The 18,573-nt window shown below is 43.8% G+C and overlaps 1 protein-coding gene across 1 annotated transcript in view; it reads right to left on the bottom strand.

The window, feature by feature from the left end:
* RIMS2 (regulating synaptic membrane exocytosis 2) overlaps positions 1-18,573 on the bottom strand; it is a 1,857,427-nt gene that overhangs the window by 1,689,755 nt on the left and 149,099 nt on the right. The gene's annotated exons all lie outside the window — the stretch shown is intronic.

Consider the following 18,573-nt stretch of genomic DNA (forward strand, 5'->3'; position numbering starts at 1 on the left):
TGCCTCTGCTTCTTCATTCCCAGGACCCCGAGTCGATGGAGAGGTTTTCAATTATGTGATGGTTAAGTGAATTTGACAGGCTGAAAACACTTTATTGCTTCACATGAGTAAAGGTTTCAATCAAGGTCCCCAGAGGGAAAAGGCCATTCACTTAATGCTACTCTTGTTTACGATTAAATTCAGTAGAGCTCCATTGGCACATAGCTACTGCCAACCGCTTACAAACTGCATCGGTGATATAAATTACACCAGCAAAGGCAGGATACCTTCTCGAGACCTAAAACGTTTGAGACCTTTTTATAGATCTCTTCATTGTTCTGCATCAAGGTTATTATTGTGATCATGTTGTCCATGCAGGCCAAGCATCAAGTCATCCAGCACTACAAGTTAAGCAGTGCTGTATTAGCAACTGTTTTATACGGAGAGCAATTGTTGGCCTTCTAAGATTCACAAAACCCTGATGTCTCAATGAAGTGTCAGAATAACATACATATTTGAGAAATGGGAGAAAAGGTCAGAACATACGAACTTGCTCATGCAGCACATAAGGTACTGCACACTAGGACAGTACTCCCTCCAGAGCAGCTGGAACCGCTAACCTCTCTGAATTTTACTTGAGAATTGTGAGACAGGCAAAGCGTGTGGCCACATTCCCAGAACACACTACAAAGCATAGAAACAACTAATTGTGCATGAAGCTATACACTCTTGAGAAATTGCCACACTGGTCTTTCCTCTATTTGTTGAGGGATTATCACATTTGCTAGTTCTCATTTGAAATGCAACTAGCTGGGGCATTTACAAAACTAGCTGCTAAACCTATATAGGTGGCTCGAGTTTAAAATGTTAGACTCTGTCAATTGCATTGATAACGTGGAAATGTATACCTTTTCCAGTCTTTATTTTGATAGCAACACACTTTGGTATGTGTCACAAAGTATATTCAAATATAAATCTCCAGAAGTAGTACCATGTAGCAGTAATTTTACAGCCTGAATTTACTCCTTCAGCAGATCTCCACTGACCTGTGCCCTTCTTTGAGAAAATAGTGCAGAACAAGGACACACTTCAACTCATCCCACTCTGTTTTCACACAGATTCTTTCACATCCTCCACTCCAACTATTCAGTACTATCTAGATCCACCATGAGGTCACTGCCCATCTAAGGAATAAAGTACAGGCAGTAAAGGTATGGTGATGGCCCTGAAAGAGAGCCTTCTGAGGAAGACTACATTACAAGTATGTGTAATTCTTAATCTCCTCAATCATGTTACTAATGCAGCCTCTCACAGCATTAAATTAGATGGCCAGGAAATACCTGCCTCTAGCAGAAAAGGAAAGGTGCTGTTCATATCTCATATCAGAAACCACACGGTGAAAGTCATTAAAAGCCTGACGGAGAGCCCAAGTTGAAGCTTTTTAGATCTTCTCAAAAGGAACGTTTCTAATGAAATCAGAAGGCGCGAGTTTCAAAAGAGTAAAACTGGTCTTCCACTACTTGGGGTCAGATTCTGTAACGAACTCACAGCATAGAGGCAGGATGTGTTATAAGCATGTAGAGATACATTGAACATACAGCCAGAAATATAACGGATGGCAATATAAGGGTCTCTAAAGTGTCTACCAAGACTAGGTGGAATTAACGGTCGAAAAACAAATGGCATGGTGCAGGAACAGTCTTACTCATACCCAAAAATGAAAGATGCACTTCACTCAACAGTGGGCAGCAGCATGTCCAAATGAAGAGATGTAGAGACATTTTGTCAAAAGGGTCGGGTTCTAAGACTGCTTATTCAGAAGAATCACTAAAGCTATTCTATCAATAGCCTTATCAAAGACATAACTGCAATAATAGAAGACTTAAGGTAAATAATCTAAACTAAATTTTCAGAAAGTTGACTACAATCCTCCATGACAAGGAGCTCACGAAAAGAAATATACTTCCTTGTTGTTCACCACTCTGAAGTGATTTGTCAAGAAGTTTGCTTGCGAAGGTGCACACTTTGGCAGACAAACCAATGCATCAACTGACCTAAGAAAATGCCTCAGGTTATGTCAAAAGGTTTTATAGCTTATTAAAGACCAACCTCTTTTATTAAGACTCCATGTCCTGGTTGTCAAGTACACAATCCACTGACCTTCCCGGCAAATTAGATTAATAGTCACCACTACTTTGCTTTGCGAGAAAATAAAAACTTGGTGTCCAGTAACTTCGACACCCTTAACGTAGTAATGAGATTCTTAACTCACATCTCTGCTACCTTCTCTATAAGTCAGATGTGAATACAAGTCTTTGAGGTTCATCACGTATAAGATGCCTACTTCTCTTAATATAAGGAAGATTTTGTCAAATGTAGGAATATTTGTACTCTTCAATAATCAGGCGTGTCCAATCATTTTCAGAATAAGGAATAAGTCAAATTAAAATACGTATAGTTTATGGCCTCTCACTGACCATTTCTAATCCTCATTACGAAAGGCACCAGGTGTGTGAGGGAGAAGGCCCTTATGATGCTTTTAGGAGGAAGTTGCACTCAGAACTTATATATGTAACACTAAGGGGTCAATTAAGATGGTCTGGTAAAGGCTCGAACCGACGATCAGAGCCTACCGGGCCGCACCGTAATCATCCCCTCGGTTTACTTTCAGACCCCCGCGTTACAATGCTGGCAGTTGGACACTAAACTGGCTGGTTATTCCGACTGGATTCTGACGGGCTCAAGGAGCGAGTCGGCCAGTCAGAACCAGCTAGTTATCCCAAATGTGGTTTCCATACTGGCCTGTCCGACATTGAAACCATGTCGGAAAGCGTGTCTGGGGGCCCCCAGCAGGGACGCCTTGGGCACACGGCCTCTGGTTGGGGAACGCGGGGGCCTCTATGGTGACTCCTGTTGATCCCTGCACCCTGTGGAGGGCACCTTGGGGTGCCTACTACGGGGCGCAGGCATGAACAGCACCTCCCATTTCCCTATCGGAGCATGGATTACGGCCGGTTTACGGCTGTAATTCATGCTCCCATAGGGAAATTTAGAAATGCGACCGAACATTTCTAAATTCTAATTAGGAGGTCGGGATTGCTGACCAGAGGTCGGTCAGCCCCAGGACCGAGACCGTGTCTGAAATCGTAACTAGCCCCTAAATCACTGTTGAGATGGACAGAGAACTGAAAATCTTGCGCAGCCATTCTCTAACACTGCAAGTGAATAACACAAATAAAAGGGCTATTCTTTCCTGCAATACAATTTGAAACCGGCACTAATCCCAAAAGCTTGATTTACACCATTAAGAGCTAAGAAAAAGGGTTTCACGTTTTCTTTATACTGCACTGCCTCCTCAAGAGAATAAGCAAATTAGTCTTGCTTGCAGCTATATTTGGCCATATTATGCCTATTTATAGTATAGGGTGTAGAGATTGCACGCTTATCAAAGTTATTTTGGAGGTGATTGGACAGGACTTGCCTACTATTTATACGAGATCTTAATAATCATGGCTTCAGCACATGATCCAAACATCATGTTACTCTTGGCATATTACTTTATGTCTAAAATTATACTGGTGTAGATTACCCATGTATACTTGTATAATGCATAATAACTGTTAGGTCTAGTGCTCCTGTAAATACACCAAGTCTCACGATTGAGAAACTGAGGCACACACACAGGTTCCATGTAGTGTACCTCATGTTTAAGATGTTCCTGCTGCAACAATAATATTTTCTGTAAAAGAAGCTATTGCTACTTGGATATAGGTTTGCACAAACCCTACAATCAAATAAGCAAAGCTTTCTCTGATGAAAATGTGGTAATAGTGGCCCCTTTGGTCTAGTTAAAGTATGGTTTAACAGTTCTGTGGAAGTAGCTTCTGTGTTGGAACTGCAGGCTTCGATCTCAACTCACCGATTAGTGCTTTCACATGTGCCACTGACTCTCTGAAGCACTTAGGGGCATATCAGCAACAACAGGCGATAATTATCGCTAAGCACACTTAGCGCTAGGATAATTATCGCCGGCTATCGCTTGTTTTTATCGCGGAGATAGCGCGCTATCAGCGACGCTTATCTCCAAAGCGATAAAAACAACAGAGTTAGCTGCCAAATGTGCAATTATCGCTGGGATTTCCAGCGATAATCGCACATTGTTTAGCGCTACGTTGCTGATAGGGAAGGGCATACTTAACCATGATATCCACCTTCCATTGGATATCATGGCTAAGTCAAGCTTAAAGCAGGCGTAAGAAAGTAGTGATAACCACGGTTAGTGCTACTTTTCTTATCACTATGCTTGTTAGCGTGCCCATTGATAATTGGAGAAATGTCGCTTGGCGACATTTCTCCAGTTATTTGGGGAAGGAACGCCCACTTTGCATCTCATTAGAGATGTAAAGGGAGGCGTAGGGATAAAGGGTGCTAACATGCGATTATGCATGTTAGCACCCTCTTGGTGATAGGGCGAAAACATTATCTCCACTTTTCTGGCGTTTAAAGCCAAAAAAAGTGGAGATAAGGCCCTTGCTGATAAGCCCCATGGTCTTTTTGGCATTATTCTGCGAGCCAGCATACTTTGCAAATATGGGCTCTCACTGGCTATGTCCAACGCTTAGGGTTCCAGCGCTGACTCCTCCGCTATTGCGGAGGAGCTCTGCCACACTGCTTTTCAGCAGTGTAAAAAAAGGAAAAATTAAATGATAACTCAATATTATTATAATTTTATTTTTCTGTGCTGAAGTCAGTTTTGTGGCAGTGCGGTGCTTGGCTGTCGTCACAGCCAGCAGGGAGAGGAATGGTTGGTTTGCTTAAGTGTGCATGACAGTTTGGTCTGGACTGCAGGGCCCCCAGGAGTGGCGCGGTTGCTTTTCCTTGAGGGAGGTGTTGCCCCTGTAACAATCCTACACCTGAGACCCCCAGATTAGTTACATGCATTGTGTACTGTGGGCTTGGATGAGACTGGCACTATGTGCCCGCAGTGGTATCCCTACTGCTGCCCCCGGAGCTTGGCAGCTCAAGGTGGAGACAGGACCAAGAAGGTGGGTTAGAGCAACTGGAGGCCCCATGCGAGACTCTAGGCTTGAGGGAGCTGTGGAATCGGAGGAATATCTGCCACCGGTGACACTGCAGATTTAGGCTGATGTGTGCGTTAGGGGTCCAGAGTCTGGGGGTCTCCAACCTTTTCTGTAATGAGAGCTACTTCTGATCAGTGAAAATCATTGGGAGTTACTGAAGGTCAAGCAACTTGTGCATTGTTTCCAGACATCCACTCATCCAGCTTCATTGACTTGAAACCTAATATTCATGGAGCCCGATGCTATGGTTTGAACAAAATAATGTTACTACGGGTACTGTGATAGGGCTGCCATATGCGTCAGTAAGTGCATGGTCTGTGGGGATGTATGAACACTTCGCACAGGATCCAGTTAAAACCACCAGTCCAGAACTGGAATACCACCCCCTACCCTAACGCCCCATTTAGACCCTTGAGGTCCATGACTCCTTTTTCAGAACCAGATATTCTCCCTCCTCCGATCGTACACCTCTCTGCACTCATCCATCTCAGTCCCTTCTAGATCAGCACAAACAGCCCCACTATTTGCCCCTAGCTCGAACTGTCCTAAGCAAGGCTACACGGAACCCGTCCAAAGCATCACACCCAACCCTCACAGAGCACCTAGACTCAACACCAATGCCCTAAACATTAATACTCTCATGCAGATCCCCTCCACACAGCCACCGCTCACTGACAGCCTGCACAAATCGCACCTGAACTGCATGTTACTTAACTGCAGATCAGTGGTGAAATATGCCACAGACCTTGCAGATCTCATCCTTGCCCAAGAACTGGACCTCCTTATCCTCACAGAAGCTTGGCGCGATGTCTCCTCTGGTCCTATCCTTGACATACTAGTCCCTCCCAGCCACAATATTATCAGACTAGAACGTGGCAAGACAACTGGAGGTGGCATAGCCTGCATCTTCCGCAACTCTCTCACAGCAAAACAATTCTCCTCCGCTAATCTCTCTTCCTGTGAATACTTAGGCATAGACATCACTAGTGCACACAGACCATTATGCTCCCTTCACATCTTCTACCACCCCCAGGTGATAACCTCCCTCTAATTAAACAAACTATGGAAACCATCTCCTCCAACCTGGGCCGACACTGCCCCCAGATCTTCTTTGGTGACTTCAATATCCACTGGAACGACCCACATGATCAGGCAGTTAACACTCTCAAGAACTTCCTAACAGACCTCCCTCTGTCTCAATTCTGCGACAGCCCCACACACAAATTAGGGTCAACACTTAATCTAATCATTTCCAACCCCAACACCATTCATCTCAAATGTATTCTTCCATGTTACTGGTCGGGCCATCACTATATGAACTTCCTTATACTCGAAAGCTGGACCCCCAACAGATCACAACCACTAAAACTAAAACATTGAAAAAGATTGCTTCACAACACTAGCGCTAATGAGCTCATGGCGCTCTGCAAAGACTCCCTTCTGCCGACTGCAAACATGAACGATGTTCACGACCTCACTGAGCACTATAACAACGCCATGCTCTCAGCCCTGAATGCTACGGCCCCCTACAAGTAAAAAGAATACCCACCAAGGACACCAAACCTTGGTTTAATGACAGCCTAAATGCGGACATACGCAGCCTTAGACTAGCTGAACGCAATTGAAGATCCACTCCCCCACGGATCTTCTAAAAATCCTGAGACTCAAAAGAAATGGATAATACAAACTCATTAGAACCACAAAACTTTCCTTCTTCAAAGCCCAACTTGACAAAGTAAGAAGTCACCCGAAATGACTATTTTAGCTGATTAAAACACAATCCAACAACGCACCCACCCAATCTCAGCACATTGCGCGTCCGCAGCCAAACTGCGAAGCGGTTGCTGACTTCTTCCTCAAAGTCAAACAAGATCGAATCTGATCTTAGGTCTGCTGCACTCTTACTTTCATCCCCTCCTGCCTCCTCCCTCTCCATGCCCCCTCCCAGCCCGCTTGGTTTCTCTCCCAAAAACAATGCGTATTGGTGTCAATTCACACCCCTCAATGACATTGCCATCCTCAACACTCTCTCGACCATTAAACCCTCAAATCACTTCAATGACCCCCTCCCCCAACTTCTATAAAGAAATGATAGGCTCATTAGCACCGCTCTGGTCCATGATCATCAATGCCTCTCTTTGTCAAGGCGAGATCCCGGATTGCCTGAAGGAGGGCCTGGTGCTCCCCACCCTAAAAAAACCTCGGCTGACCCTGAAGACCTGAACTATTACAGACCAATCACAAACATTCCTACCCTGGCCAAACTACTGGAGAAATGTGTTCATGAATAACTGCGCATACACATTGAGCAATTACAGCACCTCAAACAATTCCAATTGGGTTTCCGCACTGGCCACAGTACTGAAACGGCCATCAATCACATAGTGGATGACACTCTCACTTTACTGGACCAGAATAAATCCTGCCTATTCATTCTTCTCGATCTCTCATCTGCATTCGACACTGTCAAGCATGACAATCTTCTCCACCTCCTTGCATGCAGAATGGGATTCTCCTGCACGGTCCTTAAATGGTTTGCCTCTTTCCTCAACAATAGAGCACAAAGAGTCAAATCCAATCAGACTCTAGCCAACCCCAGTCCCTGCACCCTGGGTGTTCCACGAGGGTTCTCCCTCTCCCCCACGCTCTTTAACCTTTTCCTGGAACCACTGATGGTAATTCTTAAAGCCTCCAGCATCCAATATCACATGTACGCTGATGACACCCAACTGTACATGAAAATATCCACCCCTGAAGGCATCAATACTCTAAACTGATCCCTGCTCAAAACCCTAAACTGGTTTACCAACCATCTCAAACTAAACGCTCTCAAGGCGGAATTCCTCCTCATTGCACCGGCTAGGCAAACCCCAACTGTTGTGAAATATCCATCTAATCTCACTGAGCTCAACTGCACACCACACCCCATTGGCTCCACGAAATCACTTGGAATTCGGCTTGATAAGGACCTAAACATGCAAGAGCACATCAGAGTATCTACCAAAGGAGCGAAATTCCAGCTGCGCATCCTAAGAAAACTCAAACCCTACCTTCCCCAAGAGGATTTCAAATTGGCAGTGCAAACACTGTTCATCTCCGGACTAGAATATGGCAGTTCTACTTTATGCGGACTGCGATAACTCAGTTTAACCCCAATCAGAGCTTCGCTAAATGCGGCTACAAGACTCATCACAGGTTCCAAGAAGACCAACCACATCTCGCAGGACCTGAAATCACTCAACTGGCTTCCTTTAGAGGCAAGGATCCAATTAAAGATTGCTTGTATGACCCATAGAGGTCTTCATTTTAATACCCCACTCAACCTGACAAATAAGCTGGATCTTTCTGGGAGCTCCCGGTCCACAAGGAGTACCCGCACCTTGCTGCTCACACCAAAGAAATTCAATACGCTTAAAACCTACAATCGGACATTCTCAGGCATGGCCCCGAGAATCCGGAACGTCCTTCCAGTGGAGACAAGGCTGATTCCATTCACATTTGCCTTCAAAAGGGAAGTGAAAGTTCTACTAATGAACAATGCGCTGTTCTAGAAGCTTTGCTCCTCTTACCTTGAGACTTTCTTGCTATCTTAACTATTACATGTCATTTGTTACAACCTACTGTTGCCTGCCATAATGTCCCTTTTGTTCTTGATGTATATGGCCCTCACTTTCTTTCCACCCTAGCCTTCTCCCTATGTTCCACCATTATGTCATTTTTGCTCTTGTTGCACATTGACCTACTTGTACCTTGATTTGTCTCCTTGAGCTGTGTTCTTATGTCTTCTTCAACCATATGCAAAGCGCTCTGATACCCACTTGGTTCATGTTCGCGCTATATAAAACTTATAAATAAATAAATACCAGCCACTGGAAGAAAGATGCCTGTAGACATGGTGACAGTTCATTACAGGAACAATGCAATCATTTGTTTAAATGTGAGTAATTTAAAGTGAAGAAATATGCTTATTTGGCATTAATTTAAAGTAGGAAAAATAAAAACGTAATGTTTCATAGAAAAACATTTCTTCACGTTTTATTTCTCCCATTTAAAAGAAAATGACTGTATTTGTTTAGTTATACATGTGGTATTGTGCATACCAGCCACAGGGAAAAAGATACTTGCTGTTTGTTAAGTTGACACTTTGAAAAGGGAGAAAATTAAAATGAAGAGTTAACTTAATCATTAAGTTAACTCTTCATTTGAATTTTCTCTCATTTAAAAGCATTCAATAACATAATTTTGGTCTCATATTCCAATATTGAGTAGACAACTACTTATAAGAGTTTACAACCCCAGTGCTTCAGTTCTGAACTCCTGTGACCCACTGTGGTCACAAATCTGAGTGGAACACTTGTCGTTATCAGGAACTACTATCTGCAGCCTGATAATAATGTAAAGTAACTGTAGCCTTTCATTACCATTAAAAAGAAAACATAATACATATTTATTGCCGTTCGAGGTTCAAAATGAACGCGAGGCGAGGGACTACTCTAAAGGTTTCTGTGATCTATTTACTGCAAGCTCGCAATTGACTGGTTGAAGAAATGTGTTCTAGGTATTGAGAAGGCTTTTGACACACTGGGATGGGAGTACCTGTGGGAGGTGTTGAAGAATATGGGAATATGGCCTGGTTTCTTGTCCTGGGTGCAATTACTGTACACAGAGCCAATTGCGAGGGTGTGGACTGGGAGCGTAGTGTTAGACTTTCTTTCTATAGAGAGGGGTACGAGGCAGGGCTGACCCCTGCCCCCCCACCCCCTTTTGCACTGGCCATGGAGCTGCAGGCATTATGCCTGAGACAGGATCTTGGGTGTTGGGATGGGAGGGTCAGAGACACCATCCATATTGTGCCAAAGTACACCAACGGTACTCCCATATACCCAAGTAGGCGGGAGGGTTCACTGACAGTAAGGGTGTGAGGTAAACTCCGCTCTGCTGGTGGAGTTCACAGAGTTTTTCCACTCCGCACTCCACTTAAAAAAAAAAGCTCCAATAGCTGCCGGCGGAGCAGAGTTTACTGATGTGCTCGCTCACCCCTAGAAATGTATCAAATACATACACCTAAAATGGCCGCTAGCCGCGGATACATTTTTTCAAAAATGGGGTCTAGTTGTCTAAAATGCCAGCTTAGGCGTCCTGACCTTTGCAGAATGGCAGCCTCCTCGAAGTGCGAGTGCCTTAGATCGGCTGCCTGGAGGTGGGTAACTGGGACACCCAGTATTCCGTCAGAGCTGCACACTAAGGTGGCTGTGGTCCAGAAAGCCCCCTCCCAGCTAGTTATATTCCCCAGTGGTGGCCTCAGTATCATGACAGCACGAAACAAGGTTTCTTCGCAGTATCGTCGCGAAGAAGAGCGTCGGCTTATTGCTCACTAAGCTGCAGAGTCTGAAAGTTGTGGTGTACTCGACGCAGAACTACGGGTTGATAGTGGGCCACTGGTAGACGGCCCCAGCTTGTAAAATACCCTAGGGCTGGATCTGAACGAGCTAAGGCATTCTACCTGAAGAAGCACTGGCCATTCCTCCTCTGTATGCAGGAGCACAGTGCCCAGCCCTTCCTCACCGGTCTTTTGTCTGCACTGCATGTCAAAATCAACCAAAGTGTAACTGAACACAACCCCCCTCAAATAAATATCAGTACACCCGGTGGATCCTTAGCTGGCAAGAATGAGTCTGATGACAGAACCTCTTTAATAATGTTTTTATTTACTATGTTTATTTTTATGCTTCACATACACTATTGCTTTGTTTGTGGTTTCTGTCTTCCACTGAGAGCATTTAACCTGCAGTCAAAATTATCTGTCACCACCTTTCACTGTATTCAAATGTCAATCCAAATTTTTAGGGTGGCTGAGCAATACTCTGCACACTCGCAGAACTCTACGAAATTAGATGGAGTTTTTTCTGTAACTCCATGTAATTCTGTGAAGTGAAACTCTGCGAGCTCCGCCCAGGTGCTGATGAGGATATACTGGAGGGCTTAGGGCGGGCATCCAGACTGCTTGTCAACCGACAAAGGACTTTCCTCTGATAGCCCGGGTGACCCGACTGAGGGCTGGCCTCCCTAAGGTCAGTATACCCTGAGAAATTGAGAAATTCCGGTATTTGGAAATACAGGTGGTGCATGACCCCAGGACCACAAAATGAACTTAATATGGGCCCGGTTATGGACTCTTTAATTGCATCCATGTGGTTCTGGAACACTCTGCTGATGTCAATGAAGGGAAGGATTGCCTTGAGTAAAACGATATTTCTTTACAATGCAGACTTGTGTGACTTGCTGAACTCCCTATTATAGAAACTCAACAACATTCTAGTGTCACTAGTGTGGTCAGTCAAGAGGAGCAGAGTCAGATTAGCTGTCCTAAAATTGGACCCAGAGGATGGGGGGAGGGTTGGAACTCCCAGACCTACAGTTGTATTACATGGCCTGACTTCTGCAGCATGTGGCGCTATGGTGTGCGGACAGTGTCAACTGGGAAAAGAGGCTCCTGACCTGGCCTGGTGGAGGTTAATGACCTGCCCAAACTATTGATTTGGGGAAGACAGACTATATATAGTATGACAAGTAGCGAAGGTTTGGGAACAAGAGGTAACACAAGTATTGGGTAGGTCAACATTTACTAGGCTTTTTCTTCTCTGGTGGCTATGGTCTTTCTGCACATACAATCACTGATTGACATGTCGCAATGGATGGTGGTGGTTGTCAGAGGGCAGGTGACCTGTTCCTGAACAGAAATTTAGTGACGGTGGAAGGAGTTGGGCCTCTGTTTGGGGTGGTTCTGGGACAATTCCTACAATATGCCAAACTTTCCCAAACAGCCTGGGAGATCTGAATGAAGATTCCGGCGGAGCCTGAAGAATCCGGTGCTTTGAGTGTCAAACTGGACCCAGGCTCTAGTAGAGATACCCCTTGTACTGGCCACCCTTCCTGAATGGGATGCCATACGGCTAGACCGTGGGCCTTAGTGGAGGCCATTCCAAAGGACACTTTTTTGGTTTGCTCTTTTTTACCACAGTTTAATTTGGAAGGTCTCTGAAACAAACCGGATAATTGTCCATGTTTACCACTCTTTGCACTTTGTATGAATCAGGCAAGTACCATGTCTGTATCAAAGAACTGACATTTCCAGTTCCTGGCAGATTACATAATGGAAAAGAGCTCTAGTAAGCCCAACATAAGAGTTATTTGGCACATGTAATTCCTCCATTCTATAGTATTTCACTAGACTCTACCGAAGACATGATCTACAATATCTTCTAATTCAGAATGTAACTGCTTCAGATTTAATTACCTTTTGCCATTTGTGTAAAACTCACTAATTTCAACGTTGCCTTCTGAACAAAGGAACATATTTCACTGAGTTTAGTAAGATCTCATTTTATATGAAAAGCGACAAATAAGTGGAAAAACAAGAACATTAGTGGGTGGGCCTATTAAAAGTGCCTAATTAACCATTGTGTTCAAGCCACTAATTTACTTCATGCAAAGTTCTTTAATACTAAGACAACACCCCAGTTGCCTGCAAGTGGTCTTCCACTCGGGTGGATTATTTACCTTTGGAATATTGATGACACCATAATACTCAGAGGCAACTGAGAATTACAGGATATAATTTTTGTTAAGACTACCGCTATTATTGTGAATCTTTGACATTAAAGACAGACTTAAACGGTCCACTGGTTAATATTGTCACAACAATTCTCAAAACCCAAGCAGGCATCATCAAACTAAAGAACATTCTGGTATGCCAATTGTTGGTGATAGTATATAAAAAGTGATGAAATGAGTGCTTGAATTAATCTCAGTCACTGGTAATGACTCTGGCTGCATCTCAATCCATTGTTATGTTGCACACCATGACACTTCAGTTTGGACCCAGCTATATCCAAATCAGTCTTGACCGTGCTCCAATGAGACCAGTCCAATCTGAACTGCCAAGCCTGGTCCTCCCAGAATCGGAACACACCCAACCCAGGACCGGTTTTGCCCTTGTAATGGGCTCATTAGCTGTGTATAGCTTTGTTCCAGTGACACACTGTGCACAGGACCCACATGTGGGCAGACCCATTCCACTTTGGGAGACATCCAAATGTATACTAAAAATTATGAAAAGGAATGCTTGAATTAATCTCAGTCATTGGTAATTACTTGGCCCTTATCCCAATACATCGTTTTTTTGCACACCATGCCACCTCAGTTTGGACCCAGCTATATGCAAATCAGTTTGGTTCAGTGGGAACAGTCCAGCCCAAACTGCCAACTCATGTCCCCCTTGAAGCGGAACAAAAGCAACCCAGGACTGGTTTTGCCCTTGTGATGTGATCATCAGGCAGGTATGGCTTGGTTCTTTAGTTTTGTTGCTGATAGTCAGGGATGCAGGACTGGGTAAAGAGGATAGATTTTTTGCCTACATTGCATGGTTCCTTGAAAGGCCGGGACAGCAGGTTATTGTAAATGGCGCACACTTATAATACTATTTTCTCAATTGTCATTTGATTCCTCAACTAGTGTTTGCTGCAAAGTGAAAAAAGCATTTGCAAAGCAATATGTGTTGCAATTGCGAGATTTTACCCTATTGGCATTGTAAGTAAAAATGCCATTTATTTATGTGTTTCAAAACACCTGCAATAATAAAAGGCATTGTCATTTATAATACCAATAGGTCAAAGTATCTAAAATGCGAGTTCTATTGCATTGCAAATTGTATGGTGGTGGGGGCGAGCAACGTGGACGGCCAGAGTGTTGTAAAAGTAATATGGTGGTGGGGTCAGCGTTCAGCTGGATGTAAAGCAATATACAGGGGAGTGGGGGCGTAGAAGGTACGGACATCAGAAAGAGGGTGTGGGTCGGGGAAGTAACACGGAGGACAGCGTGGAGGGCAGTAGTAAAGAGCTAGAGAGCAATATAGTGGCAGAGAGGAAGAAGCACGTTTTTCTCAATGCGGGTTAATTAAAACCCAGAGTCACAAAAAAAATGTTGTAAAAAGAGATAACATGGTTTCAGTGTTGTTAACTCTGTGTGTTTTAGATGCTGTCATTTGATTTATGATTAAATAATACAGACTGTCATAAAACATTACAAAGGGTTTCTTTATAAAAAAAGTAGTTTGAGATCCCCTAGTTTTAATCTGTGTTTGTAATTTCAGTTGACCAATTGTGGTATCTATTGAATTTAGTTAGTATTTGTATTTAACCAACATTCACTGCTCAAACAAAGCAGTTGTTCGCAGGTAACGAGTCAGAATTAAAACCGACTCAGTCTTGCTTTTTGCTAAGGTCGTATACTGAGTATCATAGATAATATAACTAACGCGTTATTTAAAGCATTTAGAAACAGCAGAAGAGCATGTGACATGCTCAAAAGTTATTAAATTATTTGTGAAGTTCTTATTGCACATCCTTCAGATCCACACTATGACTGCAACATGACACCATATATAAAGGACAGCGCATCAACACATCCTGCTGCTGTAGAAGAGCATACATCCATTAAATGCAGCTTGGGGCTAGGAGAAGTCCCAGCCCTCCCAAGGGGCAGAGATGCCCTGGTGATCACCCCCGACTGCAGCATGCCACTGTTGATTCTGGTGCCCTGCAGTCCAGAGGACAGTTCTGCCTCTGAGAACAAAAAACAAAACACAAAGTCACAGACTCTATAGTTGAAAAAAACTGCACAAGTGAAACAATGGAGGGAAAAGCAATGGGATGTGGGTACTCAAAGGCCCCCAGGTTACTGCCGCTAAACACGCCACATTCCTACAGGGAGACTGGGGTGCCAAAAATCAAACTGCATCTGAGAGGCCTCATGAGAGCAACCATTCACTGCATAAACGGCCTCTAGCGGAAGTGTTGGTGCATAAATACCGCTATTAGCATGAAGTCACAGGGCCTTCGGTAAATGTGTACGTTGTAGAAGTTTGATCACTTCCAGCCTCACCCAAAAGAAAGCGACTTTAAAGTATGCCGTGCCACACTAGCACATTTTACTTCAGCTCAGCATTGCTCTGTATGCAAAGACCAACGCAAGACATCACCAGCACGGTAGCTCAGTAAGCCAGGCAGCACTTGGATGAACACACAGATTTAGGCAACATCATTTTTTATTATCCTTCCGTAGAGATGCTGTGCTCGGAGATACTACAAAGACATCGGTCACTTACTAGACTTTTATCTAATCCAGGCAAATGTTAGAAGCCTCAGGAAGGAGGAGAGGCCACAGCGCTCTGCACAACCTCAACACTTGGCTCTTTTGTACCTGTGGTCTGCTGCATTTGACCTGCTAAGTCAAAGCACCCTTCGCAGCCTCAACACTTTGGTCTTTAGTCTTACTCCAGTACTAAGATGGCATCTGCTGGCAAAAAAGAGAAAGAACGGAGTGTCGCCGCTATAGTAAAAGCGGATCGCACTGCCCAAAAAATAATAATGTTGATGAAAAGCTGCAAGTTGGGTGAGCAGTGTAAATATGAAGCCGCCGCCATACCAAATTAAAATATACGAGTGAACATGCTGCAAACACATTTTTTAAAAAGCGGCTGCCATTTGGCCATTGTCAATAAACTAAATAGTGCTCACCCACTAGATAAAGCTTGCAGTGAAACGAGCGAAGTAAAAGGTCCAGTGCTTGTGGGTGGTGAAAAATAGAGTCAGGGCGGTAACAAATGGAGACAGGGCAGTACCAAGGCAGGACTAACAAGCCTCATAATGAATCGGAAGCCAGTGTTTACTAAGGACAATGACGTAAGCCAATTACAAATATGGGAGTTAAGTGTGCTGGGCGTCCACCGCACTTCCACAGCATACTCCATTACAGCATGCCTCGCAGAGCGAGCAGCGCATGTGCGCTGTCACTAGGCTCGACCTAAAAAGTGTTCCGCATAAACCCTGCATGCAGCAATATTGTAAAAACATGAAAGTTCTACACTCCTCATCGCCAGTGTAAAAACATGAAAGTTCTTCAATTTTATGAATAAAGGTAAGTTTATTCAGGAAAAAGAAATGTCCCATCCATCAGCTTGAACTAGTCAGGTGCAACTGACTTGCTGGCCACACATATGCATTCCATTGCCATGGTGCTGCTTAAAAAATAATGAAAACCCTTAAAGGGACAACTAGATACACTTAAGTAAAGGCACATTGTTACAAATAGCTTTCTGCTCTATTTTAGCATTGCTGCGAGATATGGTATTATGTGCTAAACACCTTCAGTCAAGGTGTTTTGAGAGAGTCCAATTTACGGCTGAGAACATGTTATTTTTAAACTGGCATGGGAGGGTTGCATTATAACATACAATGGCTAATGGGCATTTGAGAAATGAAGCCAAATTATGAACGAATCGATGTAGCTAGTTTGTAACCTAATTTGTGTTGGAAGGGAACAGTTATATGCAACTTCACTAGCCATATAACAAGGCCACATTCAGTGAATGGCAATCTACTTTTGAATTATTACGGGCTCACAAACCTGCAATTTAGTGGTTTCCTTGGTGATTTCCAGTGAAAAGTGGAAGGATTAATAATGATATGGTTAATGATTAATTAGCAAGGAACATTAGGTAACAAGTGAAATAAATATCTTCATGAAACCGATCGGGGGATCTAGGTGTTTAAAGTAGATTTTGGATAATTATGGACAACGGGTAGGTGTTAAGAAGTCCTCAGAAGATGGCATAGGTATTGTAAATTGGTCAGATCCATGAAAGTGTAGGAAGTCCAGCATAACTCTTTGAAGGCTGAGAACTTGAATTGGAAAGACTATCATTTACTTTTGATTAGAAGGTGGTTTGTGCTACGTGATGCAGACAACATGGACATAAATAGTCTTGAATGAGGTGCCAAGGCGGAATGTTGTGGATGTTTAATGAAGATGGCTTTGAAGGTAGAAGTAGAGGTTTTGATGGTTATATTATAAGCACAAGAAGTCGTAGGAGTTAAGTAATTGTGACCTGAGGAACAGCACTTGTGTTGGTGTTTAAGTTCAGGGTTTTCCTTTTAAGCTGGAGGGATTTATCGCAGTGGAATCTTGTATTTGGATGGCTTGCTCTGGGTATTATTTTTGGGTATCTTCAATTAGTTTGGATTTTGCAATTGTTTGTCCACTATAATTTCTATTGCAGTATTAGACTGCGTAACGTGTATTGGTGGTTGGTTTGTGTTTGATGTGGCATGCGTCATAGAAGGAGGTGTAATTCAAGATGGGTGAAAGGTGAGTTGAAAGCAGAAAGTCGATGTGCGGAGAATGAGTAGAGCATAGGATACAGATTGATTAGTGTGTGTGTATTCAAAGAATAAGTAGTATGTGCAGACTTTTGTGAGGTCCCCATTCGTATCGCAATGCATAATTAACATTTTCTTCAGCTTGTTCCTCCTGTCACCAATCAATACTTTATTTATTACACAATTGTTGCTTGAAATAGCCATAAGGACCGACCACTTTTTAGTTAAAATCTCTTTCCAGATTGGAGAGCACCTCTTCACGCCCGCGAATAGAGTTGTGCTCAAGCGTCACTGGAGGAAACTTAATCTGGAGGACTTTCATCATCTCTTGGAGCTTAACCCACTAGGTCCCCTTCTTAATGTTGAGTCTGGTTATAATCACTATGTTGAGTGGGTCTCTCGGGCCTTGGACGCATTGATTCCTGCTGTTTGGACTAAACAGCGTTCTAAAATTTCCAGCCCATGGTACGACAGTTCCCTGCTGCCGCTAAAAAAAGCCTGCAAATTGGCAGAGAGGGACTGGCGGAAACTCTATGACGCTGAGAAAAAGAAGCTCTATTTGGCGAAAGTCAAACTTTATCATAGAGCAGTATGTAGAGCCCGTGCTGCCTACTATGTCCAGGAATTTAGTAACAGCCCCAACCCGTCCAAACTTATTTTTAAGGTCCTTAAGGACCTGACAGCCAACAGAGCCGCTGTGACAGAAATCTGTTCAGCGACCCACTGCGAAGATCTGGCCTTGTTTTTGATTGAAAAGGTCCAAGCCATTTACAGCGCTTTTTCTAGTACTGAGCCGGTTGCTGAGCCCACTAACCTTCTACAGACCGGTGGTCATGCCCTTGTCTGCCTTCCTAATCTATCCTCTGAGGCGTTTCTTATGTGGGTCAGTAAGGTAAAATCTGGTTCTCCTACTTACCCTCTGCGTCCAGCTCAGTTTAAAGACTCTGCAGACCTCTGTCTTCCCCCTTTACGCCACCTTATTAATCTTTCCCTCTCGTCTGGTGTCGTTCCAATTAAATGGAAACAGGCTGTGGTGACACCTATACTCAAGAAGGCCACCTTGGACCCTCTCAAACTTGAGAGCTACCGCCCGATTTCACTCCTTCCTTGGCCTGCTAAAATCATTGAGGCCTTTGTAAATGGGGTGTTGTCTGAACATCTCACCAGGGCAGGTATTCTGAATCCATCCCAGAACGGTTTCCGTGCTGGCCACAGCACTGAGACCGCACTGCTCTCTATGACAGAACATCTTCGGTCCGTGCTTGACTCGGGTCAGACCGCGGCGCTGATCCTGC

Source organism: Lissotriton helveticus, chromosome 4_1 (assembly GCF_964261635.1).
Source record: "Lissotriton helveticus chromosome 4_1, aLisHel1.1, whole genome shotgun sequence".
Classification (NCBI taxonomy): Eukaryota; Metazoa; Chordata; class Amphibia; order Caudata; family Salamandridae; genus Lissotriton; species Lissotriton helveticus.